This window comes from Bubalus kerabau, chromosome 21 (genome assembly GCF_029407905.1).
Source record: "Bubalus kerabau isolate K-KA32 ecotype Philippines breed swamp buffalo chromosome 21, PCC_UOA_SB_1v2, whole genome shotgun sequence".
Taxonomy (NCBI): domain Eukaryota; kingdom Metazoa; phylum Chordata; class Mammalia; order Artiodactyla; family Bovidae; genus Bubalus; species Bubalus kerabau.
In genome coordinates, this window is record NC_073644.1 from 38,763,478 (window position 1) to 38,791,099 (window position 27,622).

General features: G+C 42.3%; 1 protein-coding gene across 2 annotated transcripts in view; it reads right to left on the bottom strand.

Annotated features, from left to right (window-relative positions):
• Window positions 1-25,486, bottom strand: part of YES1 (YES proto-oncogene 1, Src family tyrosine kinase) — a 64,388-nt gene extending 38,902 nt beyond the window's left edge. Inside the window, exon 1 of one of the 2 annotated variants that reach the window (XM_055559653.1) lies at window positions 25,352-25,486. The gene's annotated coding sequence lies outside the window, so the exon portion shown is untranslated. Of the gene's footprint in view, window positions 1-25,063; window positions 25,180-25,351 lie in introns of those variants that run through there. The other variant, XM_055559654.1, reaches the window with a different exon arrangement.
• Window positions 25,487-27,622: the final 2,136 nt, after the last annotated feature.

Below are 27,622 nucleotides of genomic sequence, written 5' to 3' on the forward strand. Positions count from 1 at the left end.
CTTTTAATTTCACGGCTGCAGTCACCATCTGCAGTGATTTTGGAGCTCAAAAAAATAAAGTCTGACACTGTTTCCCCGTCTATTTCCCATGAAGTGATGGGACCAGATGCCATGATCTTCATTTTCTGAATGTTGAGCTTTAAGCCAACTTTTTCACTCTCCTCTTTCACTTTCATCAAGAGGCTTTTTAGTTCCTTTTCACTTTCTGCCATAAGGGTGGTGTCATCTGCATATCTGAGGTTATTGATATTTCTCCCGGCAATCTTGATTCCAGCTTGTACTTCCTCCAGCCCAGCGTTTCTCATGATATACTCTGCATATAAGTTAAATAAGCAGGGTGACAATATACAGCCTTGACGTACTCCTTTTCCTATTTGGAACCAGTCTGTTGTTACATACTGCTAAATTTCTCTCTAAGAATATACTTTTAAATAATATAATCTAAAATGTTTTAAAGTATTAAAGCATTTTAGATTGTATTAAATACATTAAAAATGTATAGCTTATTTTTCTATTTTAAAATTATATCTTTAAACGTATTAAAACGCTCCAACAATTTCTATACCACTTTTGCATTTTTGAGTGAATTAAAACTCATGAGATATTACATTGTATTGTTTTGCCCCAAATAGAAAAGTATTGAATTTGCTAGCTATGTATTTAATTATCAATTACTAAAACAAAAATCAATAATGTAGCAAATCAAGAATAGGTAGTCAAGACATTCAAATTTTTTGTGTATCTAATACTATACACATTTACTACATTTTGTATTTTTTAATAAATGAGTAGAATAAGTAATATACATAAGGTAAATACACTGAAACAGCTGCCTGATTAAGCATGTAGGTAAAATAATAAACGAATTTAATCATAATCAAGTAAAAATGTTTCTCCTGATTAGATGACAATGATAATTTCAAAAAGAGCTAACACTCACTGAACAGTATGTTATAGCTACTGTGCTTATAACTTAAAAATGGATTATCTCATCTAATTTTCAAAACACTCTTAAAAAAACAATTACTGTTACTTTCCTTTACAGATGCAAAACCTGATACACAGAGGGTTAAGTGACTTGTCCAAGATCACACAGCAAGTAAGGCAGTAAGACTCCAGAGCTCCATGGTTTACCACGGTCAAACTGAACATCTTTAAAGTTTCAAGTTGTATAAATGTGTCTCTGTTTTCTACTTTTCCATACTACCTGCAAGATATGGTCTGAGGTATTTAGTACAAATGAAATTCCTTGCTCTGAATCCAGGTTTACTGAATTAGAATTTCTGGAAGCAGAACTTAGGAGCCTACATTTTATCAGACAGCCCCAAGTGATGAGCAGGCACTTATTTTTAAGTAATGATGAGAGCCACCATTGTTAAGTATATGACTAACCCCTTATTCCTATGCATGGATATTTAACATTCCATGAAACAAGTTAACTACACATTGCTTAATGAATTTCTGACTGGACACAATTTTCTCCTGTAAGTACTGACAACAGAATCCTATATGCTATAAAACATAAAGAAATGGTACACAGAAAGTATTTTTTCAACTTTTCCTAAATAAGATGAATACATCAAGTTTTTCATGATCCAATATCACTTCAAGGAAGAAACAAAAACTGAAATTATAAAATAAAAATAACAACTTCCTACCAAATTAGTGAGCTACAGCTAAGGCTGTATTCAGAGCAAAATTCATAGCCTTACACACCTATTACTACAAATAAACTACTTAAAACTTAGGGAAAAACAAAACCAAGTGAAAGTGAAAGCCACTTAGTCGTGTCCGAGTCCGATTCTTTGTGACCCCATGGACTCTAGCCTTCCAGGATCCTCTGCCCATGGAATTCTCCAGGCAAGAATACTGGAGTGGGTTGCCATTCCCTTCTCCAGGGGAACTTTCTGACCCAGGGATCAAAGCCAGGTCTCCCACATTGCAGGCAGATTCTTTACCATCTGAGCCACCAGGGAAGCTCAAGTAGCCACCAGAAACCCCAAAAGAGGATTTTTATTTGTAAATTATACTGAGATTTATTTTCCTGCTATTTCTAATTAATTTTTCTTTTAACTTTATTTCATTATTATAATGGAAAAACTTACAATACGATTTACAAATAAAAATCAATGAAACAGATAAACCACTAGATTTCATCTTAAATCCAAACATGAAAAGGGAGAGTACACAGTTTTAGGTTTGAGAATACTAGAGGAACAGAGGATCTGAAAAAACTATAAACAGGAACTTTGTACAGCTCTCTTCTAATAAAGTTTTAACAACTAGATGAAAGAGGTGCCTATCTAGGCAAATGGAAATCAATTAATTTAGCTAAAAAGACAAAAAAAAAGAAAGAAAAAAGTTAGTAACTCAGTTAAAAGACAGGAGACCTAAATAAATCAATAAGCATGAAAGCTGTCAAAAACTCTATGAAAAAAATTATTAAATATGTCATGGGTAAATTACTTGACACTTCTCAAGAAGAAATTAGTTCTATGCTCTTTTGGGCTTCCCTGGTGGCTTAGATGGTAAAGAATCTGCCTGCAATGTGCGCGACCTTGGTTCAACCCCTGGGTTGGGAAGATCCCCTGCAGGAGGAAGTGGCAACCCACTCCAGTATTCTTGCCTGGAAAATCCCATGGACAGAGGAGCCTGGCAGGCTACAGTCTATGGGATCACGAAGAGTCAGACACGAGTGACTGACTATGCTCTTTAATCTCTGGATGCTTCTGAGAAGTTCCCTTCTTACTTTTTACTGGCATTCAGTACCTGACACTGGTTTGGGGCTGCTATGGAACAAGCTGGGGAAACAGGGAAATCTAGTGAAGAGTTTCTGAGTCAGGCCAATCTTCCCACTCTCAAGAATCTTCTCTCGGGAGGACTGCTAACAAGTATCAGTCCCTAGCAAATTAAGAGTTTTTCTGAGGAAGCACCTGCACTGAAAAGCCCTTAAAATACCAGCCATCAACAACCAGTAGCAGCACTTTCCTTGCCCATCACCAGATGTGACCACTGACGGTAGTTTTTTTTTTTTTTTGACTTAGAATTTTTATTGAGAGTCTAGACCAGCCCAGCAAATGCAATGCAAATAATAAAAATGTATATTTTCTACTTTTTAATCTCAAAATATATCTTTTGATTTTTCTAATATTTTTGGTATAGAGATTTTCTAAGAGTGAGGCCATTTGTCTTTTTAGGGATGCAATTTTCTTAGTTCTAAATGTCTTTTCAACAAACACTGGGTAATCAAGAGACCTCCTTCCAGATCATCACCTAGGTTACTCAGAAATTCTCCATATTCATTCATGAATTCAAAAAACACTTTGAGAGCCTAAAAGTGGAGTTACAGCAGAGAACAAAACAAAGCGCCAGTGCTTAGGCAGTTTGCACTCTTACTGGGAACAGTGACAGACAGCACTGGGCATTGACTGTATGCCAGACACGAAGTACTCTGGCACACGATAACCCACTTCATCTTTAAAACCACCCTGTGAGTTAAACGCTACTTTTTCTTTTCCTTTAAGGATGAGAAAACTGAGGCATAGGGATAATGCAACTTGCCTCAAATCAAAGATAGCTCCAGGCAGCCTGGCTCCAGAACAATGATGCGAGTCACATTCGTAACTTTAAATCTTCTAGCAGCCACATTTAAAAAGGCGAAAAAATAGGGGAGTGGTCCAGTGGTCGCGACTCTGAGCTTTCATGGCTGAAAGCCTGGGGTTCGATCCCTGATTAGGGAAAGGGCAGCGAAAAACAAGCAGGTGAGAGTATTTGTAATAACATCTTACTTCAGTTCAGTTTCCTGGTGGCTCAGAGGGTAAAGCGTCTGCCTGCAATGCAGAAACCTGGGTTCGATCCCTGGGTCAGGAAGATCCCCTGGAGAAGGAAATGGCAACCCACTCCAGTACTCTTGCCTGGAAAATCCCACGGACAGAGAAGCCTGGTAGACTACAGTCCATGGGATCGCAAAGAGTGAGACACAACTGAGCGCCTTCACTTTCACGTTCAGTTCAGTTCAGTCGCTCAGTCGTGTCCAACTCCCTGCGACCCCATGAATTGCAGCACGTCAGGCCTCCGTGTCCATCACCAACTCCCAGAGTTCACTCAAACTCACATCCATCGAGTAGGTGATGCCATCCAGCCATCTCATCCTCTGTCATCCCCTTCTCCTCCTGCCCCCAATCCCTCCCAGCATCAGAGTCTTTTCCAATGAGTCAACTCTTTGCATGAGGTGGTCAAAGTACTGGAGTTTCAGCTTTAGCATCAGTCCTTCCGAAGAACACCCAGGGCTGGTCTCCTTTAGAATGGACTGGTTGGATCTCCTTGTAGTCCAAGGGACTCTCACGAGTCTTCTCCAACACCACAGTTCAAAAGCATCAATTCTTCGGCGCTCAGCTTTCTTCACAGTCCAACTCTCACATCCACACATGACTACTGGAAAAACCACAGCCTTGACTAGACGGACCTTTGTTGGCAAAGTAATGTCTCTGCTTTTCAATATGCTATCTAGGTTGGTCATAACTTTCCTTCCAAGGAGTAAGTGTCTTTTAATTTCATGGCTGCAGTCACCATCTGCAGTGATTTTGGAGCCCAGAAAAAGAAAGTCTGACACTGTTTCCCATGAAGTGATGGGACCAGATGCCATGATCTTCGTTTTCTGAATGTTGAGCTTTAAGCCAACTTTTTCACTTTCCTCTTCCACTTTCATCAAGAGGCTCTTTAGTTCCTCTTCACTTTCTGCCATAAGGGTGGTGTCATCTGCATATCTGAGGTTATTGATATTTCTTCCGGCAGTCTTGATTCCAGCTTGTGCTTCTTCCGGTCCAGCGTTTCTCATGATGTACTCTGCATAGAAGTTAAATAAGCAGGGTGACAATATACAGCCTTGACGTACTCCTTTTCCTATTTGGAACCAATCTGTTGTTCCATGTCCAGTTCTAACTGTTGCTTCCTGACCTGCATACAGATTTCTCAAGAGGCAGGTCTGGTATTCCCATCTCTTTCAGAATTTTCCACAGTTTATTGTGATCCACACAGCCAAAAGTGAGTGAAGTCGCTCAGTCGTGTCCGACTCTTTGCAACCCCATGGACTGTAGCCTACAACGCTCCTCCGTCTGTGGGATTTTCCACGCAAGAGTACTAGAGTGGGTTGCCATATCCTTCTCCAGGGGATATTCCCAACCCAGGGATTGAACCCGGTCTCCCACATTGTAGGCAGACGCTTCACCATCTGAGCCACCAGGGAAGTCTTCCGCACACAGTCAAAGGCTTTGGCATAGTCAATAAAGCAGAAATAGATGTTTTTCTGGAACTCTCTTGCTTTTTCGATGATCCAGCAGATGTTGCTTAACATACCCAAAATATTACCATTTCAACATGTATCAACAAAAACAGCTGAATTATTTACATTCTTTCTATCATACCAAGTCTTCACAATCTGGGTATATTTCACATCTCAATGTGGACCAGCCACATTTCAGCCGTTCAACTTCCCATGTGGCCAGGAGCTACCTGACACATGATAATTAACACTAAGAAACATGTATTTGCTTTTCCTTCCTATTCCTAGGGCTTCCCTTGTAGCTCAGCTGGTCAAGACTCTGCCTGCAATGCGGGAGACCTGGGTTCGATTCCTGGGTTGGAAAGATTCCCTGGAGAAGGGAAAGGCTACCCACTCCAGTATTCTGGCCTGGAGAATTCCGTGGATAGTAATATAGCCCATGGGGTCACAAACAGTCTGACACGAAAGAGCGACTTTCACTTCACTTCCCTATTCCTAGCCCAGAGCTCCTAAAACCCTAGGAATCTCCTGATAAGAGCAATAAAAAGTGAAGGAACACCTTCTGTTACTTACAACAAGGCCCTGAGTTTCTCTCAGTGGTAACCCCTAGAAAGCCCTTAATGGTGGGGCAAGGCTGGATGCCAGAGGAACCAACCAGGTCAGTGAAGTGGTGGAACTCTCAGACCCACCAAATACTCCCACCTCGGGGGAAGGAACAGAAGCTGGAGGTTGAACTAGCCACCAAAGGTCAATGATTTCATCACTGAGTGAGTCCTTCAGTTGTGTCCGACTATTTGCAACCCCAGGGACTGTAGTTTGCCAGGCTCCTCTGTTCATGGGATTCTCCAGGCAAGAATACTGGAGTGGGTTGCCATTCCCTTCTCCAGGGGATCTTCTCAACCCAGGGATCAAACATGGGTCTCCTGCACTGCAAGAAGTGAGGCCTCTGTAAAGAAGCCTCCAGAAAAATCTTAACTGAAGGGGTTCAGAGACCTTCCAGGTGCTGAAGCGACCTGGGGGTTCTGGGAGGGTAGCTCACCTGGAAGCCCCAAGCCCTTTCCCACGCCCCTTGCCCCTCTTCTATCGCCCATTTCCAAGCTACATCCTTTTATAATAAACCAGGAGCCAAGTAAATGAACTTTTCCTGGGTTGTTAGCCATCCCAGCAAATTATCAAACCCCAAGAGGTAGACTTGATAATATGAATGGAAGGTAATGAAATAGAGATAAATGAGGTGAGAATTTTTAGGTGAACTCTTCAGGTGTAATTATGCTTTGCTACCATGTACTTCCCAGGTAGACGGTAAAGAATCTGCCTGCAATGTAGGAGACCCTGGTTCAATCCCTGGGTCAGGAAGTTCCCCTGCAGAAGGGCTTGGCAACCCACTCCAGTATTCTTGCCTGGGGAATCCCCATGAACAGAGGAGCCTGGTGGGCTACTGTCCATGGGGTCTCAGAGTTGGACACGACTGAGCGACTAAGCACAGTGCATGTCTATTTAAAAATAGTTTCTCCAGATTTTTGGTACTTGAAAGTTTATAGAGTTCTGCTAAATTAGGTTAGGGGCTTCCCAGGTAGCTCAGTGGTAAAGAAGCCACCTGCCAATGCAGGAGATGTGGGTTTGATCCCTGGTTCAGGAAGATCCACTGAAGTAGGAAATGGCAACCCACTCCAGTATTCTTGCCTGGAGAAACCTGTGGATGGAGGAACCTGGCAGGCTACAGTCCATGGGGTCACAAAGGGTTGGATACCATTGAGTGAGCACATGCGCATGTGCACACACACACAAATTAGGTTAAATGATGGGAATTCACTGAATACCCAGATCATTTCAAGTAAGATAAAATACTGAAACACTGACTGCTAAGCAAGTCTAAGTTTCCCTACTTTTTGAGAAAAAAACTAAAGATTCTTGGGTTCATTAGAAATATCCAACTAACATAATATTGTAAATCAACACTTCAATTAAAAAAAAAAAAGAAGGACTTCCCTAACGGTCCAGTAGTTAAGACTGTGCAGCAGGGCCAGGTTCAATCCCTGTCTGGGGAACTAAGATTCCGCATGCCCGGCAGTGCATCATATGGCCAAAAAGAAAAGCAAATTATGCTATAAGGAAATGAATGTTTCTGGAGGTTATAGAATACATTCGTCAGTTTGCCAATGAGAAAATGGTGGTATGATAAAGAGTCCACAATTGATTACTTCTTAGTTTTCATCAGAAATTGAGGTTGTTAAGAGTTGAGAATTTTAATTAATATATATAATTAAAACTAAAAATTAATAAGGAAAATATCTTTGTATGCAAGTAAAAAAGTATAAGGAATGGAAATGCATTTTGTTAAGGGAAAGAAAGTAGGGGACAAATTAATATGGATACAGAAAGTTTAGAAGATTTGCAAGAGAAAACTAAAAAATCTTTAGAAAGGAATTCTGTGTGTAGTCAGGACTAAGATTAGAATGAATTTCACTCAGTTAATGAATTTTAATATTAAAGGCAATATGGTACAAAACTTGAATATGTTTTCTTTGTTAAGAGAACAACATTTTTGGGGGAGGAAATACTGGGCTGCTAAGTTTCCTTACCTTTTAAGTAATTTGTTAGAACCTTCTGTATTTCCTGTTGAAATCTTTTATTGTCATTTTATTAAATGAAAAGTACAAGTATTATTTCTCAGCGACCTGTGATCCTATTTGAAGCTTGGCATGCAACATGTCCATCCCCCAGGCTGAGGCAGAGCTACACCCTGTTTCGGCAAGAAGTAGCCAGAGCAGCTGTCACTCCAGCCCCTCAAGGATCTGGGGAAAGCTCAAACAGTAGCGGGGACTGAAACGAAGTCCTCCCCAAACCAAGTTCCATTATCAAGTTTAGGATTAATCTCTTTATCCAAAACTTTATCCTTTTTTTGTCCCCTCTGACTGCAATCCTGTGCTAACTGAACACTAATCAACCGGAATCAGATCCCTACAACAGCTATTGTAGATATCATCAGTAACATACAAGATTGGGTCATTTCTTTAGGGCAAGACAGCTAACTGACTCCTGAGCCATGGACCACCTGGGCAGAGAATCATAAACCAGAAACATCCTGACTCCCAAAATTATGATCCAGAAATGTCACAAGACCATGGTTAATCCCCGCCTCTTTGTTCTTCCCCTTTAAGAATGTCCCCAACTCCAAGACCCACTCCGGTATTCTTGCCTGGGAATCCTATGGACAGAGAAGCCTGGTGGGCTACAGACCACTGGTGTCGCAAAGAGCGGGACACGAAAGACCAAGTTGCAGTGGACCCGAGGCTTGTCTCCCACTGCCTTGCGCAGGGCCCTTCATCAAATCCTGTTTTTGCTAACAACTCCCGCTGTCGAGTTTGCCTTTCTGCACTGCAGACACACCAGCTCTCTGCTTGGTTTCAGAGCCTGGGACATCTTATACCAAAAAATAAATAAGCAGTAATCAAAACAAGATGTGGATATATCGTAGTGTACAGGAAGCATCCTGAAGAGGCTCTTGCTTGCCAAATGTAGGATGAAATTGAGTAAAAGGAATAGCAACACTAATGGATTATAACCTGTTGGCTAAAGAGAAAATCCAAAAATCACTCTGATAACACAGGAGAGTGAAAGGAAGATTTTCTTAGAGAACTCCAACTAATAAATGTAGAAGGAATTACAGGATTAAGAAAAGCATTATTCTGCAGTCATTTAATAACCAATTCAGGAAAGACTCACATTCATGGAAACTAAAACTATTTTCCCATGTATCAACTATTAATGAAGAAGAAAAAAATGCTAACTTTACAGTGGAGAAGCCCGACAGATATCACATTACCAAAGCAGAGTTAATACTGCCAATAACAGGACAGACTAACAAGGGGTGCCTTGCTCCTGACGGGCTCTACACGGCAGGGCACAATACCCAGATGCAGTATTCCTCCCGTAATCTGCATCCAATCACGAGGAAGCACAGAGAAATCTCAACAAGGTACACTGCACAAAACAAGCATTCTGACTTTTCAAAAATATCAACATCACGAAAGATAAAGGCTGAAGAACTATCCAGATTGAAGGAGACTAAAGAGACATAATTAAATGCAGTGCATTGGATTCTGGATTTTTGCTATAAAGGACATTATTGGGATAATCAGAAAAATGTGGATTATGGACTGCTGCATTAGCATCCTAGGGCTGCTAGAAAAGAAGGAAGGAATAAAAGAAAAGAAAAAGGCTTAAAACAACAGAAAATATTCTCTCACAGTAAGGGAGACTAGCAGTTCAAATCAAGGTGTTGGCACGACCATGCTCCCTCCAAAATGCTGGAGAGAACCTCTCCTGCCCCTAACTTCTGGTTGTGGGTGGCAGCCCGTGGGGCTTGGTTTGAAGCTGTATCACTCCACCCCTGTCCCTCTGGTCACATGACACTTTCCTCTTAACAGGACACCGGTCATAATGCACTGCTGCTACTGCTGCTAAGTCGCTTCAGTTGTGTCCGACTCTGCGACCCCATAGATGGCAGCCCACCAGGCTCCCCCATCCCTGGGATTCTCCAGACAAGAACAATGGAGTGGGTTGCCATTTCCTTCTCCAATGCATGAAAGTGAAAAGTGAAAGTGAAGTCGCTCAGTTGTGTCCAACTCTTAGTGACCCCATGGACTGCAGCCTACCAGGCTCCTCCGTCCGTGGGATTTTCCAGGCAAAAGTACTGGAGTGGGGTCACCCTAATTCAGTATGACTACATCTCAACTAGATCACATCTGCAGACACCCTGCTTCCAAATCAGGCTGCATTCACAGGTGGTGGGGCCCAGAACTTCTAGCAGAACTCAATTCAACCTACGACAATGGTCTATTAGATGACTGCATTATGGGGATGTTCAAACCCCCGAATTCTATTTGACGGTACTGTGGGTGTATAAGAAAGTGTCCTTGCTTTAAGGAATACACACTGTAGTACTTATGGGTAACAAGAATGACACTTGCAAGTAACTTTCAAGATGGGGGTGGGGGTGGGGAGGATACCCACCTCCAGGGGAATCTTCCTGACCCAGGGATTGAACCCCAGTCTCCTGCATTGCAGGCGGATTCTTTACTGACTGAGGCAAAATGTTAGCAACTGGTATATCTGGGTGAGGGAGCTCGAGGAATTCTTTGCACTATTTTTGCAACTCTTCCATAACTTTGAAATTATTTCCAAATAACAAGTTTTTCTAAAACCACACATGAAATAATACCTATGAATAAGCTTAACAAAAAAAATGTTCAGAGTCTATATTGAAAAAATAAAACACTGTAGGATATAAAGAACCTTAATAAATGGAACCATGCCACTTATTTTTAGATAGTAAGATCCATTATTATGATGTCCATTCTTCCTAAATAATTAACAGTATCTACATCAAAATCACGATGTTCACATGAAGAAGTAGATGCATAAGAACAGCTGAGAAATTTCTGAAGAGAGAAAAAAATGAGGAAATGTGTCCCACTAGTAACCACAACCTCATGGTTCAAAGAATAGACTGGAGTTGGAAAGCTGGTGGCAGTCTTAGGTTGTAACTTGAATAAACATAACTTCTCAAAGCCTATTTCTTCACTTGCAAAAATAAAGACATTGAGAATACTTAACTCAGTTGCCTTCTCTGGCAGCACATGCGCTAAGACGTGAACCAGACAGAGAAGACAGACACAGCCCCCATGCAAGGACAGGCACGCTTGTGAGGGGCTTAGGGCTTCAGAGATTTCAAGGGAAGAAAAAAGAAAGGAAATCCTTTCATTAAACAAAACGGCTACACATCAGAACATTTAAGCCAGATTTTCAAAAGAAAAAAAGAATACCCAACTCAGAGTTTTGTAAGAAACAATCAGGTAAAATACGTTACAAGTATTTGTTGTTGTGATGGACACACATGTAAATAATAATTAGCTGCTGCTCCTGCTGCTGTTATCAAGGTCACAATTACCCTCACCTAGCTATGTGGTACTGGCCAAGGACTAAACACGTAAATATCAGAAAATAAAGAGTGCCCTCAAACAAGCCTGAGAGTAAGAATCTGTAAATGCTAAAGGTGGCATTCGGAATCAGTGGGAAAAAGGAAGAGATTTAATAAACAGCTGGTGTGCTCCATCATCTGATGAAGGAAAGAACTGGAGTCTTATCTCACAACATAGATAAATTTCAGAGTAAAAAGCTAGATTATTTGCAATATAAACCAAAACAAAAACCCATAAATAGAATTTTTAAAACGATTGTCAGTTGTGGAAAGTATTCTTAGAATACAAAATCCAGACGTTACAAAAGGAAAATTATTTGCAATAACTTTTTAAGATTAAAGAAAAATATTAGAAAAAATAAAGACAAGCAGCGATATGAAGGAAATGCTTGCAGCATTAAAGATGAGTATCCATAGTATACGAACAGTCTGTAAACATCTATCAGAAAAAGACATCTCAAGAGTAAAATTGGCAAAGGTTACAAGCAACCAGTTTACCACCTGGAAAAATGCAAAGTAGCCTTCAACTGAAAAAGCAAATAAAAATTGTTCACATATATAACTAACAAAAATAAAACAATGTTCACAGACATTATGGGACAAACACCCATGCTCATATACTCCAATTTATTTTTTCTTTAAAAAACAAAACCCAGAAATACATAAAAAGAGCTCTAAGCGTGTTAATATCCCTGACTCTGAATATCATCAAAAAGATAAAGCAACGTTTATAGGGACATTAGAAGATTTAATAATTGGAGAAAGGGGAAAATACAACAGAAAAAGAAAAAAAACATGGAAAAGGAATCACTGGCCCTTGCCTTTAGAAGGAAACGAAGCTTTATCAGGTCGGACCACTCACCAACACAGGAAAAGTACCACTGACAGATGACCCAGAGTGAGTATTCCTGCAAACTCCAAAATGTGGGTAAAGGATTCCATAAAGCGCTGCTGGACAACTGTTAAAGGTTCCTTCTTTGTATTAATAACATTCCAATTGTTTATAAATGGTAACTGTTTAATAAACTGACAGAATTCTGTCCAGATTCAAAGGCAACTTTCAGTGTCTGCATTTATTAAAATTCACCTTTTAAGACGTCATTTAATTCTTTCTTTTTTTGAGATGTCTGTCTCCATGATTTCTATTACTAGTGGGGTCCTGCGAGTATCAGAAATGTCTTTCAGAACCTTCCAATGGATTCGTTGAGACCTAAAAGCCTGATATCAGTTAAAGCTAGATGCCCTCTTATTATCTCCTAACTAGTTTCTTTTACTTTTTTACTAGCTTTTCCACGAAAGAATATCCTCTTGTTACAGAAGTCAGGAGATTAAGAAGACATGTCAAGCTCTTTTTTACTACCTATTATTTCAACTTTCTGAAACTGCAGATCTGTGGTTTCTTTCTTCTGGCTGTGGATTTATCTCTAAGAGTTGTCTATGCTGTCAGATTTTCCATCTTGTAAGCATCAATCATCCTAAAAGTCCTACTCATCCTCTGATAATATCCTAAGAGGTTCTTGACCCTTTCTTCCACTTGACCTTTATTACAAGCTCCTCCTTCTGACTTAAGTTCTATTCATTAAAAAAAAATTCAAAATCAAAAATTAAGCCTCAGGAGAAGTGGCTTAAAGGAGCAGGGTGGGGGTGAGGGGTGGGAGGGAAAGTGCGCCTTGAGATTGGGGAAAAGGGAGGTTTTAGCTCCATTGTAATTTCCACCTACCACTACCCCCAAATTCTTTGATACACCTACTGTCTTTTCTCAATCACTAAAAATGCTATAGAAATGTAGATAAAAGTCCCGTTCTATTCTGACCCCCTCCCCTCCCAGAGTGTTTCCTAAACTTTTCTATTAAAAAGTCTAGGGCATTTTTAGAGTTTTCATTACTTTAGGTGGTAAACTGCCCATTACAGTCTTAAACCATCATTATTAGTTTGCTTCTGTACTCAAATAAAGTGCTGCATTCAATATGCCATCAAATATGGAAAACTCAGCAGTGGCCACAGGACTGGAAAAGGTCAGTTTTCATTTCAATCCCAAAGAAAAGCAATGCCAAAGAATGCTCAAGCTACCACACAATTGCACTCATCTCACACACTAGTAAAGTAACGCTCAAAATTCTCCAAGCCAGGCTTCAGCAATACGTGAACCGTGAACTTCCTGATGTTCAAGCTAGTTTTAGAAAAGGCAGAGGAACCAGAAATCAAATTGCCAACATCCACTGGATCATTGAAAAAGCAAGAGAGTTCCAGAAAAACATCTATTTCTGCTTTATTGACAGTGCCAAAGCCTTTGACTGTGTGGATCACAAGAAACTGTGAAAAACTGTGAAAGAGATGGGAATACCAGACCACCTGACCTGCCTCTTGAGAAACCTGGATGCAGGTCAGGAAGCAACAGTTAGAACTGGACAGGGAACAACAGACTGCTTCCAAATAGGAAAAGGAGTGTGTCAAGGCTGTATATTGTCACCCTGCTTATTTAACTTATATGCAGAGTATATCATGAGAAACGCTGGGCTGGAGAAAGCACAAGCTGGAATCAAGATTGCTGGGAGAAATATCAATAACCTCAGCTATGCAGATGACACCACCCTTATGGCAGAAAGTGAAGAGGAACTAAAGAGCCTCTTGATGAAAGTGGAAGAGGAAAGTGAAAAAGTTGGCTTAAAGCTCAACATTCAGAAAACGAAGATCATGGCATCTGGTCCCATCACTTCATGGGAAATAGATGGGGAAACGGTGGAGACAGTGTCAGACTTTCTTTTTCTGGGCTCCAAAATCACTGCAGATGGTGATTGCACCCATGAAATTAAAAGACGCTTACTCCTTGGAAGGAAAATTATGACCAACCTAGATAGCATATTGAAAAGCAAAGACATTACTTTGCCAACAAAGGTGTGTCTAGTCAAGGCTATGGTTTTTCCAGTGGTCATGTATGGATGTGAGAGTTGGACTATAGAGAAAGCTGAGCGCCAAAGAATTGATGCTTTTGAACTGTGGTGTTGGAGAAGACTCTTGAGAGTCCCTGGGACTGCAAGGAGATCCAACCAGTCCATCCTAAAGGAGATCAGTCCTGGGTGTTCATTGGAAGGACTGATGTTAAAGCTGAAACTGCCAATACTTTGGCCACCTGATGTGAAGAGCTGACTCACTGGAAAAGACCCTGATGCTGGGAAAGATTGAGGGCAGGAGGAGAAGGGGAAAACAGAGGATGAGATGGTTGGACGGCATCATTGACTCGATGGACATGGGTTTGAGTGGACTCTGGGAACTGGTGATGGACAGGGAGGCCTGGTGTGCTGCGGTTCATGGGGTCACAAAGAGTTGGACACGACTGAGCAACTGAACTGAACTCAAATATTGTTGCCTGAATTAAGAAGATACCATCTATGTCTACATCTTTCAAATAAATATCCTAACCATGTTTACCCAACTAAATTGTACAGCTTCGGGCAACTACTAGGTTACTTCCTCTCCCCTACCAAGGCAGGGCCTGCAACTTTTCCACTAAAAAGCCCGTCTCCCCTTCTATGGTGCGACGTTATTACTGGAAGGTAACTGCCCTGCCAAGGACTATTTGTCTCAGTTCTACTTTCAATCAAACGCCCGCATATGATACCATCAATGAAGGGAAACTGACAAGTGCCAGAGTTCTTAAGAGCATGGCTGCCAGAGACATAGCTAGGGACTTCCCTGGGGGCTCAGACGGTAAAGAATCTGCCTGCAGGAGACCCAGGTTCAATCCCTGGGTCGGGAAGATCCCCTGGAGAAGGGAATGGCTACCCACTCCAGTCTTCTTGCCTGGAGAATCCCATGTACAGAGGAGCCTGTTGGGCTATAGACCATGGACTCTCAAAGAGTCAGACACAACTGAAGAAGAAAAAAAAAAAACAACAACGAAAAATAAAAGCTAGGGACTATGATATAAAGAAAAACCCACTTACTAAAAGTACTTTTCTCACCTCTCCTTACATTTACACGTCACTGCTAAATCAAATTTCAGTTTCTCCATCAGACTCGAGTAGTGTTTATTTGAATTCATCCTGAGCATCAGTGCCGTTGTTTAGCGCTGGGCCTGCCACTGCAAGGAGTCCTGAGGTTACCACGTGAGTTTTCAGCGAGGAGCTAGCTGCTGACATTGCTTTCTCCCATGCCCAGGGTAGAAAAACACTGTCAGCAAACTGTTGCACTCTCCCACATTAAAATATACATATATATTTAACATGTGTCTACTATGTGTTATTGTTCTAGATACATGGGATAACTTCAGTAAACAAAAGCAAGATCCCTGCCCTCGTGGAGCTTACATTCTAGTAGCAGCCATTGCAAGCATTTAGAGTTGGCACAGTTTTTTGCTGTTTGGCTGCGCTGCATGCCTGGCATGCATGGAGGCCAGCTCCCAACCAGGGACAGAACCTGTGCCCCCTGCAGTGGGAGCACAGACATGTAACCACTGCATCATCAGGGATGTCCCTGGCACAACATGGTAAAACCTATCTGCCAACCCTCATGGAGACTCAATACGCACAGGCAGTAATGGAAAAGTGCTGGTGGTGATGTACTGTAGATGTTCTATGTGGGATAATAATGCTACAACATCAAGCTGTATTCCCATAGGAAACAGTGCTCCAGCTTATTAATGAAGATAAAGGGTACATTCTTAGATGAGAAAATGCAAGAAATAAAAGGAAGCCAAGGTGGTAAACGAAATCACTGCCAATGTAACGGACACAGTGGCCACAGAGTAGCAAACAAAATTTCCATTCAGAGCTTGAGATGACACTCTTCATCCAGAGAGCAAGGAATTCAAAGAACAATAAGATTTAAAGGAACAAGCCAGTATGGAAGAATCCTACTGGATTTCCTCTAGAAGGAAGTGCAGCTTTGAAGGCTGGTGGGTCTGCACCAAGTTCAGGAAATCACCATCCTCCCCATGGAGCAAACCAGAAAGTTTATCTCCTCCTGCAGCATGAGCCCAAAACGTGATAAGGACAACGTAGATAAGACAGAGCTTTCAGCTATTTCTACCAACTCATCTAGGAATAAATCATGTACTCAGCAGAAAAGAAGGCAATACTGTACAGCTTGATCCAGCTTTGAAATTGGAAAACTGATACGAGCATAAACTACAGACATATATATGGGGGAGGGGTGCTGACTTTATACATACAGACTATATATACACTTTATAAACCCAAGCTTACAAAAGAACAGCATTTACTACAGTTGAGTTAGAGTAGTAACCCATTTCTGCATGCTTCTTTGTTCTTTTTATTAATAAATTTGAAAAAAAATTATTTAATTGAAAAACATTTTAATGTAATTATTTTCTTTATCCACACTGTATGGCTTGTGAGAAGCTTATGAGATCTTAGTTCCCTAACCAGGGATTGATTCCGGGCCCTCGGTTCTAACCACTGGACCGCCAGGGAATTCCTTGATGAATTAAATTTAGATAGGAAAAAAAAACTTGATTGGAAAAGCATGTGAACACTGTCTCTTTGCAATCGGGCTGTACATCCTGTTTCATAAAAAAGATAAAGAATGCTTTGGAATTAGTACATTAATTTTCCATTACAAACCCAAACTTGTAAAAGGAAAGCATTTGCTACAGTCTACTGTAATAACCCATCTTTTTCAGCACATATAGTATCTGACTTTGACACCTATTATGAAATATGCACCACAAAGCTACTTCCATTAAAAAGAAAAGTCTAGGTGTTGAAAATTCTCAGCCCCAATGCAAATGCACACTTTAAAGAAAAAGGAAAAAGATAAGAAATCCCCCTTTCCATGGCTGCTCCTTAACCCTAAGGAAGGCGTCTCATAAGAAACAAGCTTGCTGTCAGTCATTCAGGCACATCAACTAGTCATGTGACCTCGGCAAATTACATATCCTTGTTGATCCTCAATTTTCCTTTGTGTGTAATGAAAGCCTATCTTACACATGATTCTTCTGTGTTTTTGGAAAGGCATTTCAAAGATTTAAGTTAAACATGATAATGTATAGCAAAGCATATGTCATAAAACAGGTTTTATCCCTTCCTTACCCAACGCCTAAGAGGAGGAGTGAACGGGTGTGAGACAGATAAAAGGACGTGAAAAGGAAAATCACAGACTCCGCATTACGTCCACTGCCCAGTTTTCCCTTCTGCCTTCCTTGTTTTCGTTTCTCATTCCCAGTCTTTTGACCTGCTTCCATTTTTCACACTGTCCTACAGGGTCGGAGCAGGAGGCAAGCTTCAGTACAAGCGGGCGGGAGGAACTAGGGAATCTCCTGTCCTTGTATCAAGCTTAGAGTCCTCACATCCTAATATGGAGCTCAGAGCAGTGATTTTTAAATAGTGAAAAGCAGGGAAGGTGGGGAGAGAGGGTGGCTGGCAGAAATACAGGTTCACCCACTGTATAATCAGAGCATTTGGTAGGTCAGGTATTTCCTGTGTTCACGGAGCCTGGTGAATTAAAAAAACCAAACCAAACCTGAAACCAATCAGAACATATTTACCATAGAAACACTGTTATATCTGTATATTAGGCTTTTACAGGTAAACTCTAACGGGCTGCCCAGAATCTAACCAAAAAGACAAACCCTACAGAAGAGAACTTTTTGCGGAAAAAGTATTTTTACTTTCAACCTTAAAATTGTAGCTTCTTTTCTTTCCCTTCCTTCTCTTTCTTTCTATTCAATACTCTGGAAATCTTAAAAAGCTAACCATTTTCAAATGCCCATGGCTTGTTCTAAATATTAATTACACATATTAAAGAAAAATATCCAAAACTACTAGTCTGCCCTTTTGTCAATTAAAAAAGTCAATTCGTTTTAACACTAATGGCTCTTTTCCTGACACAATGGGGCACAGCTGCCATCCAGGCATGACTGTTAACTGACATCACAACTATGAGCTTCAGTGAATCAGTAAGTCCTCACTTTTCTAATTTTACTGCAAAATAAATCTTAAAAAAATTTTAAAAGCCTTGCTTTCAAATGTGTTTTCTTCTAGTAAAACTTCTAGGTAGGTGTTGGGGAGCCTGTGTATGTGAGTCACTAACACCTGTAAAGAACTAACATCTAGAAAAACATCAACTCAAGCCTAAATTCAATCCGTTTACTAGAATCTAAATCTATGCAGTGCAAAGAAAAGTTTCAGATGTATCACACCCTAATACCACCAAAAACCAGAGAAGTACTCTAACGGATTATCACACTAAGATCAATCTAAAAAATTCATTACAGCCTCCTAATTATAGCCAGCTCCACCCAACTGTGAATTCCTAGAAGGCAGTAGTCATGCTGCCATCATTTTCATAACATCAAAACTGGCACTGTATTTGCTGCATCATAGGTTTAATAAGTGCCCACTTATTGAATGGAATACACTGCATTTGCTTGAGAAGTCCAGTGTTAAGTCCATTGGTCAATTTTTTACCCTAACTTTTACTTATATGATATCTAATCAGATCTCAAATTTTAGACTCCAAAGCATTTCCTTAATATTTTTATCAACATAAAAACCTTCAACTGTAGTAGAGTCACATAAGGCGTTAGAGAACATGTGGCTGAACTATACCCCCATTTCAAATGGTGAGACTGAGGCCTATGGAGTTCACTGAATTGACCAAGACCACATAGCTTAGTGGCTAAGAATCCACTTGCCAAAGCAGGAGACGCGGGTTCGATCCCTAGGTTGGAAAGATCCCCTGGACAAGGAAATGACAACCCACTCCAGTGTTCTTGCCTGGAGAATCCCATGAACAGAGGAGGCTGGCAGGCTGCAGCCCATGGGGTTGCAAGAGAGTCAGACACGACTGAGTGACTAAACACCAACAAACACAGCTCTTTTCCTGTCAGAACTGGAGTTAAATCCAGGTGGCCTTCCACCTTTTAGTCTGTCCTTATTACATTATGTTACCTTCTCTGCTCTTTTTCAAATGCTTGACTGCTGTTATTTAAAAAGTATCCGAAAAAAATAAAAAGTATCTGTAAGGTGGAAAATATCAATACTAATTGCATTAGAGTAAATGTAAGAAATCCATTGGAGAAGGGAATGGCAACCCACTTCAGTATTCTTGCCTGGAGAATTCCATGGACAGAGAAACCTGGCAGGCTACAGTCCGTGGGGTCTCAAAGAGAAGGACACGACTGAGCAAGTAACACACAAAAAATCAATAAACTTGCCATGGAACGGTTTTAAGTATTGACTTATGCAGCAAAAGCCACTGATTTTCTCCACCTCATCCAAATTTCTACTTAATGCTAAGAAACTGAAAGTTACATTAAAAAAATTCAAGAAGTGACTATCTCCTGTAATCAGTTTAGATCAACGCATTGTTAGGAACAGAGGCTGAAACTAGACAGTCTTTAAATTTCAGTGGTCAGTCTTTTCCTCCCAGTACTTCCTGTCTCCACCCCCACCAATAATTCAGCAGACATACCCTATGACCTATGCATTCTTTCATATGTTAGTTACATCAAGAAGATGAAGATTTCTTCATCGTTTTGTCCTTGAATATATGAATATAATTAAGTCATAATTATAATACTGTCACTGATAGGATACCACATGTATTTTCTTAGAGTCTAAGATCTTGGGTTTTCAACATTCATTAAAATAGTTTTTAAAAAATTAACATAAACTTTACTAGAAACTAGTATAACTTCAACAACAAAGTTTCCAGTTTATGTTAGAAATATCAAAATGATTTTTAAGTTCACATTTACAGTTGAAACTTTTTAAAAAGTTTTGTAAAAGTGATTTTCTAGGCCAAAACTTTGAGGGTTAAAAATCTAAACAAACAACTTGTTTTAACATTAGCTTCTGAAAAAGCATTAAGCTACTTTTGCAAAATTTTAGTACAGGTATGTTCTTGCCTGGAGAATCCCAGGGACGGGGGAGCATGGTGGGCTGCTGTCTATGGGGTCGCACAGAGTCAGACACAACTGAAGTGACTTAGCAGCATCATATCTTAAAAACATGTGTGGATAAAGTCTGTGTATATAAACTCATATAAATATACACTGAACCACATCCCTGTATACAATTCAAGATTTATTAAGGATTTATTCTCCTAGGGACTGATCTCAAAGATTCATGTGAAACAATTGCTTACTACAGGTCAAGTATATCACGGTCAAGAGATGAAATAATTGGAAAGGAAGGAGAACTATGCTTTGATACCAGGGTTCTATGGGAGCACAGAGAGGGGGTCAACACACCAGTGTCTACTTGTAGAGTATGTGCCACAATAACAATGTCAAGCGTGCGGTCTTTGGAACGTCTTCCCTCCTTTTGGCTATGTAAGTTTGAGAGCTACTTCTCCCAACACTCTCTATCCCCTACCCCAAACTGACCAAATCTTGAACCACTAAATTTGAAAACCTGAACCAGCAAGGGGAACTACCTAGATCTTCCAATGGTATGGTAAAGAGGGGCTCCCTTGGTGGCCAGAGACAAGGGTTCGATCCCTGGGTGGAGCAGATCCTCTGGAAAAGAAAATGGCAACACACTCCAGTATTTCTGCCTGGGAAATCCCATGGACAGAAGAGCCTGGCGGTCTACAGTCCATGGGGTGGCAAAGAGTCGGACACGACTGAACAACAACAATGGTAAAAGAGAGAACAGATGTCACTGCTCTCTGCTTGGCGTAATCATAAACTGAGAAACATTTCAGAACCTGCAACAATTTGCCTGCAGCATCTTCCAGGCTGGGGCTTGCCATATACAGCTGATGCCGTGTATGCATTTGCTGATGTCCATCTTCTCATACCCCAGGAACAAAGGAAGAACAACAGGAAAAATAATCTGGGGTTCCCACTTGCAAAACTCAAGCAGTCACAGGGGAGATGCCCTGTGCAGCTAGCTCTAGAAATAATCCCTCTTGAAGGTCTTCCACTTCCTGGAAGAAAAGCTGAGAGTCCAAAGAACCTGTGTATCAGCTCTGCCACCCACCAAACAACAGTAACAGCAGCAGCACTTCCAAGAGACACAGTTTAAAGCAGCCGAGTATGTGGTTCATATAAGCTTCAGAGAATCTGAAATCCCAGCTATACTCAAATAAGGGGCACTGCTCTGGTGTGGGGGGCGGGGCAGGGCGCGCGGGAAGCAGGCTCAGTCCATCAGTAACCTCATTGTACGTTACCCTGTACTCTCAACTTACAGCATTCCCTCTCTGTCCTGGAGCGAAGTTCAAGATCTTAAAGAATAACACCAGGTAAACCCAAGCCAGGAGGTGTTGCTATCAAGTCTGCTAGTTCCAAGACAACAGTGGTGCTGCTGCAGCCAACGATTCCTTGGCACATAGACGTGTTAAAATGATACTGGCAGCGGCCCCGGCTCTTCTCTTTCACCCTCTGCTGTTACTACAGCTCCTTTGGCTAAATCTGCCTCTGAGTTTAGACAGGAGCTGGATGGTTCATAATCACCCAGCAGCTGCAGCTGAGCAATAGGCAGCCTAATTGTGGCGCTGGAGCAGCTGAGAGGAAGAAAAGAGAGACGATATATCCCACTGCAGCCACACACAAGACCAACCAGACACCAAGATACTTTAAGAGGAACAGATGACTTCCTGTAAAGAAAAGCAGTTGTACCTCGCTAGAGGAACTTGTATTTGTGTTATAGACCTGTTTAAACGTGAACTCAAGGTGACCTAAGCCATGCAGCGTTCTGAACAATGGAAGATCTTAACTAAAACTTCCTGTAAATATTTCACACAACAAAGCCAGCGCCACAAACATCACCATTATAACATAACTGAAAGTTCCTGTGATGTAAGAATGTGGCACAGACATGATCTCTTCAACTCTGCTTTACAGCAAGGCCAAGAAAGAACACGGCAACTACAGCAACCCATTCCATACAGCAAGTAAAGCACAAGGCAACGATTCACAGCATTTCAGAAACTCCAGTACCATAGGGTCCCCTGAAACAAAACACTATCTCTTCAGGTGCTGTTCGGCACATCTTCATGAAGTCTGAGTAAACTAAAACTTATTTTAAGCTGATAATTTTAAGATATCCTTAAGAACATCAGAACAGAGGCTGAAATGACTGATCTGAAGGATTACTGTTCCAGAAAACTGAAAATGGATGAAAAGACCTATTGCTTTGATACCACAGTTAAATTGAGTCTTAATTACCACAACTTGCTGAAAAATAGGGTATATTTTATATCTGATGACAGAACAGTGTCCACTAGTTTAAAAACATACTCTGATTACCTACTATTTGTTATGTACAACATGCAAAACTGAAGACGATTTCAAGTTAAATCTGGTGTCTTGTCTCAAAATATTAACATAATTAACATGTTATTTACATGCAGAAGTAGTTACATACACCTGCTGGTTATCTGCCAGTTACCATTTAATAGGTCTAACCTGTTTGCAAATGGGCAACGCAAGCAGTGTTCTAAAGTCATCAAATATTAAGTTCTTCCATGAAGTCTTTCATAAAGCACATTACACATAGGCTTCTTTAAAGAGGGGAAAAAAAGTTTCACACAGACTAAAACACAGATTCAGAAAAGCAATCATGGCTTAATGAACCACACACTTGCAACACCCTTGTAACCACTATCAGGTGAAAGAACACTCCAGGAGCCAGGTCCCAATCACAATTTCCTCCCTCCTCTCTAATCTTGGTACTTCTCTAGAAATCACTTTCTTGCAGGTTTTTAAAAAAATACATAGTTTTATCACCTAAGTTTGCATTCTAAGTCACCAGACCTTGTACTGCTCTTTAAACATTTTTGATATTAGGCTGCTGCTTTTTTTTTTTTTTTAAAGCTATAATGCTAATAGGAACTAACAATAAGCCTTGTCTATGTTAAAGAGATTCACTAGATTAAGAGCTAAATGTATATATAGAGAAAAATTACATTAATTATTTACTGCCTAAAGAGATGCAAAACTGACCTCTATTATATAAACAAGACCTAGAGCACGTGTCAGTAATGTTTCATTTACACTGGTTCACTGCTATTCTTTAAAAATATTTATTATTTTAACACAACATATCATGAAGATTTATTTGCACATTGATTTTTCAGCTTGAGAACCTACTGATTTATAAAAAACAACTTGAGCCATGTATTAGTATTACACTCCAGCCATAAGACAAATTCCACCTATCCCATAAGATAGGTCAAAGCTGTAATTTCACTTTCGGTTAAACAGAAAGGAGTCAATTTTGTGGTTTATGAAGTCAGCAAAAACATACTGCAAAATTAAAGCTATTATAACATTATGGTGGTTACAGCAGAGTATGTATTTTAAGAACCCTTTTATATTTCATCCTGGAAACGTGGATATGAACTGTCTTGTATTTAGATTCAGAGCAGTCTTTTTTTTTTTTTTTTTCAAATTTAGGACCCAATGAATTGTCATCTAACATTCAAAATCTCCACTGAAGTTTAGCTAATATCCAAAAATTAAAATACAATTAAATGTCCTTTTCTTAAAGGGTCAACTATGGCAGGGGTCTAATCTATTAGTACAACAGAATAAAATATAAATATTGAAATACAACTTTCTCACAGAATAGATGAAAAACCATACTTAATGCATACAAGATCCTCGGCTTGTAATACAGGACACTTCATTACCTGTCCATTCAAAGTGTGTCCTGTCCATTGTGTGCTAACCATTGCGCTAGTTAAGAATTAACTTTACCCCTTTGCCTTAAATGCCTAGAGTCACATGTATGTATTAGTAATATTTTCCTTAGCGTGTAGTTTTAACTACAGATAATTTAACGGGATGGCTTAAACACACTTAGAACTGTCAAGATAACTTTGTCACTGCATTCCTGGAGCTGCAATGCACGAACATACCACAATCACATGTGTGTGTACGTGAGATCACCTATGTGCACGCACGTACCAGTGGGAACACACACACATAATAAATGGCATATACATAAAGTTTGATCCCAGTGGAGACTGAACTTTTCATTTCTCTAACAACTTACAAATCGTTAGACCATGTGTCAGGCCGTGCCTGTTTTAATTAATTAAGCAGAAAGTAATTCTACCCGATCCGAACCGCCTCGGGGCCCACCCACCACAAAACAAAATCAGTCCCTAGGTCGGACTTGATTTTCGAAGAGCTTCTTAAAACAACGCTGCCCCATGCCCAATAGAGCGAAAGCTGGAAGCAATTACCAAGAAGAAAAACACACATTAAAACAAGATTTTCTATAACACATGCGGACAGAGAACCGAACCAAGGCGGGAGGCGGAGCGGCAGAACGGCTGTAAAAGCGCACGCTGAAAACGGCATATTTCCCAACCCCCAACCCAAAACAAAGGAAAACTTTAACATGTTGCGGTTTTCAATCAAACCAAGTGCAGCCGGAGGCTCCCCCGCCCCACCCCCGCCCGCACTCCCGGCACAGATGCCGTGGGCACAGCCGACCCGTGGACCCGCGACCCCGGGCCGGGAAGGGCCGCTGCCTCCGTCTCCCATTTCGGCCCGAAGGGGCCTCGCCGCCCCCTCGCCGGGAGGCCCTCCAACCTTACAGACGCGAGTGCGGGACTCCCGCCGCTCCGGGGACCTTAGGTCGGACCTGGGCGGAACCGGGAAGGACTGGACGGGGCGGAGACCGAGCAGGGGGCGAGCAGGTAGCGCCTGGAAAGAGACACGCCCGCCGGGCCGGCCGGGCCGGGGGAGGGGAGAAGTTTCCCCCGAACTTCCCGACTCGGAGCGGCGGGGGCGGGAGCGGCGGCGCCTCCGGGCGCTGGGCCTCGCGCTGCGGGGCCAGGGTCGGCCGCCTCCACCCGCGGCGCCCCCGCCGGCTCCTTACCTGCGCTCCGGCCGCGCTCGCATGAGTCGCCGCAGCAGCGGGGAAGGGTGGCGGGGAGGGGGCGGCGGGCGGAGACCAGGCCCGCGGCGCCCGCTCCCGTCCTCCACCTCCTCGTCCCGGGCGCCGGGCGGCAGCGACGACGGCACAGCCGGCCTCCGGCTCTCCACTTGAGGAGGAGGGAATTCCCGGGCTCCCCACCCCGCGGCCTCACGCTCCACCTTCTCCCCGCGCGGGGCCCGCCCTCACTCCCGGCCCCGCCCCCCATGCCGGCCCGGGGGCGGGGGCTACCTGCGCGCGCGGTCACCCGCTCACCGGAACTCGCGCCGCGCCCGGCCCGGCTCCGACGACCCCGCCTTCCGGCACCGCCTCCGCCGCCGTCGCGCGCGCCCCCTCGGGGGGCGGGCCGCCCCTCCCGCGGTCGCCGTCTGCGGCGAGACCGAGTCGCTAATCCCGACCCAACATGGCGGCGGGGCCCGGGGCTGCTTCCCGGGGCGGCTTCCCGAGGCGGCTCAGGCTGAGGGGGCGTGAGGAGGCGGCTTTTCTCCACGCGGAGAGCAGGCCCACAGCGCCCCCTCCCCGCTCGCGGACCCCGCGGGTGCCGCGCGAGATGGGGTGGGCTGCCCGCCCCCTCGCTTTCTCGCGTCCCTTCGCCTCGCTCTGTGTAGTCCCGAGGGCTTTGTTTTCGTGGGGGAGGACCGGGGAGTTTGGGGGGCTGGCTCTTGGCTCCTCGGTACTAGGCTTCCGCACCCTTTATCGTGGGTAGTAAAATCTCAGTCGCGCCGCTTGAGCCAGGGGGGCGTTCCTAACAACCTCATCACCCGCCTGATCGCCGTCCAAAAACGCTCGCGTCTGGCCGCCTTCCGACCCGGGGATCCTGTCCCAGCCCCGGGAGCTTCCTGTTGACTGTAGGTCGAACCAGCCTTGCCGGGAGAGGGGACCGAAGCCGAGTTCTGTTGGCGACTCTCTCGGTAATGGTGGTTTGGGCTTATCTTGGGACCAAGTATTCTTAGGCGATGCTGGCGATGTCCCAGCGGAGGAACTGCGGGGCCGGGGGGCGCCGGAGCGGGCGACAGGTATTACTGTCCCATTTGACAGCTGTGGAAACTGAGACTGCCACTCCAACGAAGGCAGAGCACCCACCAACTAAGACTCCTATATTTTACAGCCGGTCGCTAGACGGAAAGGGGAGAGTGCCTAGAAGGACCCGGAATTCTAAAATGTGGGCCAGTCAGTGTCAGAAAGGGCTGAATACGGAGTCTCTTCTGCTGAAATCACTGCCCTGTCAGACTCTTAGATTAACTTCCTCTTCGTATTTCCTCTTTAGTGAGGTTATTAGAACTACTAATGTTGGGACTGTTGGTTTCCTTTGTGGTTTTCAGCGAAATTCAGAATCATCCTTGATATACACAAAATGATACAATCATATGTGTCAGTATTCCGGTATTCTAGGAATTTAGGAAACTCTATATAAGGGTATGAAAAAAATGTTTTTTCAGCTCACTAGATGAACCAAAGATAGGCTTAGACATTTACATTAACTAAAAGGTACTTTAATATTAGATTTAGCTACCAAACCCTCATTTGCTCTTGCGTGTCATGGGCATTAAAAATTTCATGATGGTTCACCAACCACGGTGGTCCACTGGTTAAGACTGCACTTCCACTGCAGAAGGCAGGAGGTTCCATCCCTAATCCAGGATCTAAGAGCCTCCTGCCTCTTTGGCCAAAATAAATACATGAATAAATAAACATGTCATGAAACTTAACATTTAACTTTTTTTTAACTAGAAAATAAATTCCTTGAACTGTTACTTTTCTAAACTTCTATATAAAACAGAGATTATATCTTTGTCCTAAACTCATCTTCAAAACAAAAAAAACACTTCTCAGCTTCATAAAATCAATTCTAAAATACTAGTTAAAAATATGCTAAAATCAATTCTAAAATACTAAAGTCAACTCTATAAGGGGTGAGGTGGCTTTGAAAATATTCTGTATGGAGTTTTAAAGGTGGGCGAGGGTGTCAAAATCTCTCCATGTTTTGTTACATTCACTCATCCTTGTTTTCATCTCTTAGCCATCATTTTTATTTTATTTTTTTAAACCTCATTCCCTGTTTTTTCTTCTAGAATATTCATCTTAATATCAAGCTTCAGTCTGTGAATATTCTTGCAGACTTTTCAACCTTAAACTCAGTGGCTCATTTATTTCTAGGCATATTTAAAACAAATGGGACAGGACTTTTTTGGTGGTCCAGGGGTTAAGAATCCAACTGCCAATGCAGGGGACCCGGGTTCAGTCCCTGCTCCAGGAAAACCACCACATGCTGTGCGTCACAACTACTGAGCCCTCGGGCCCACAAGCTGCACTAAAAGAAGCCACTGCAGAGAGAAGACTGTACCTGTAAGGAAGAGTAGCTCCTGCTACCTGAAAGTGAAAATTGCTCAGTCCTGTGGACTCTTTGCGACCCCATGGACTATACAGTCCATGGAATTCTCCAGGCCAGAATACTGGAGTGGGTAGCCTTTCCCTTCTCCAGGGGATCTTCCTGACTGAGGA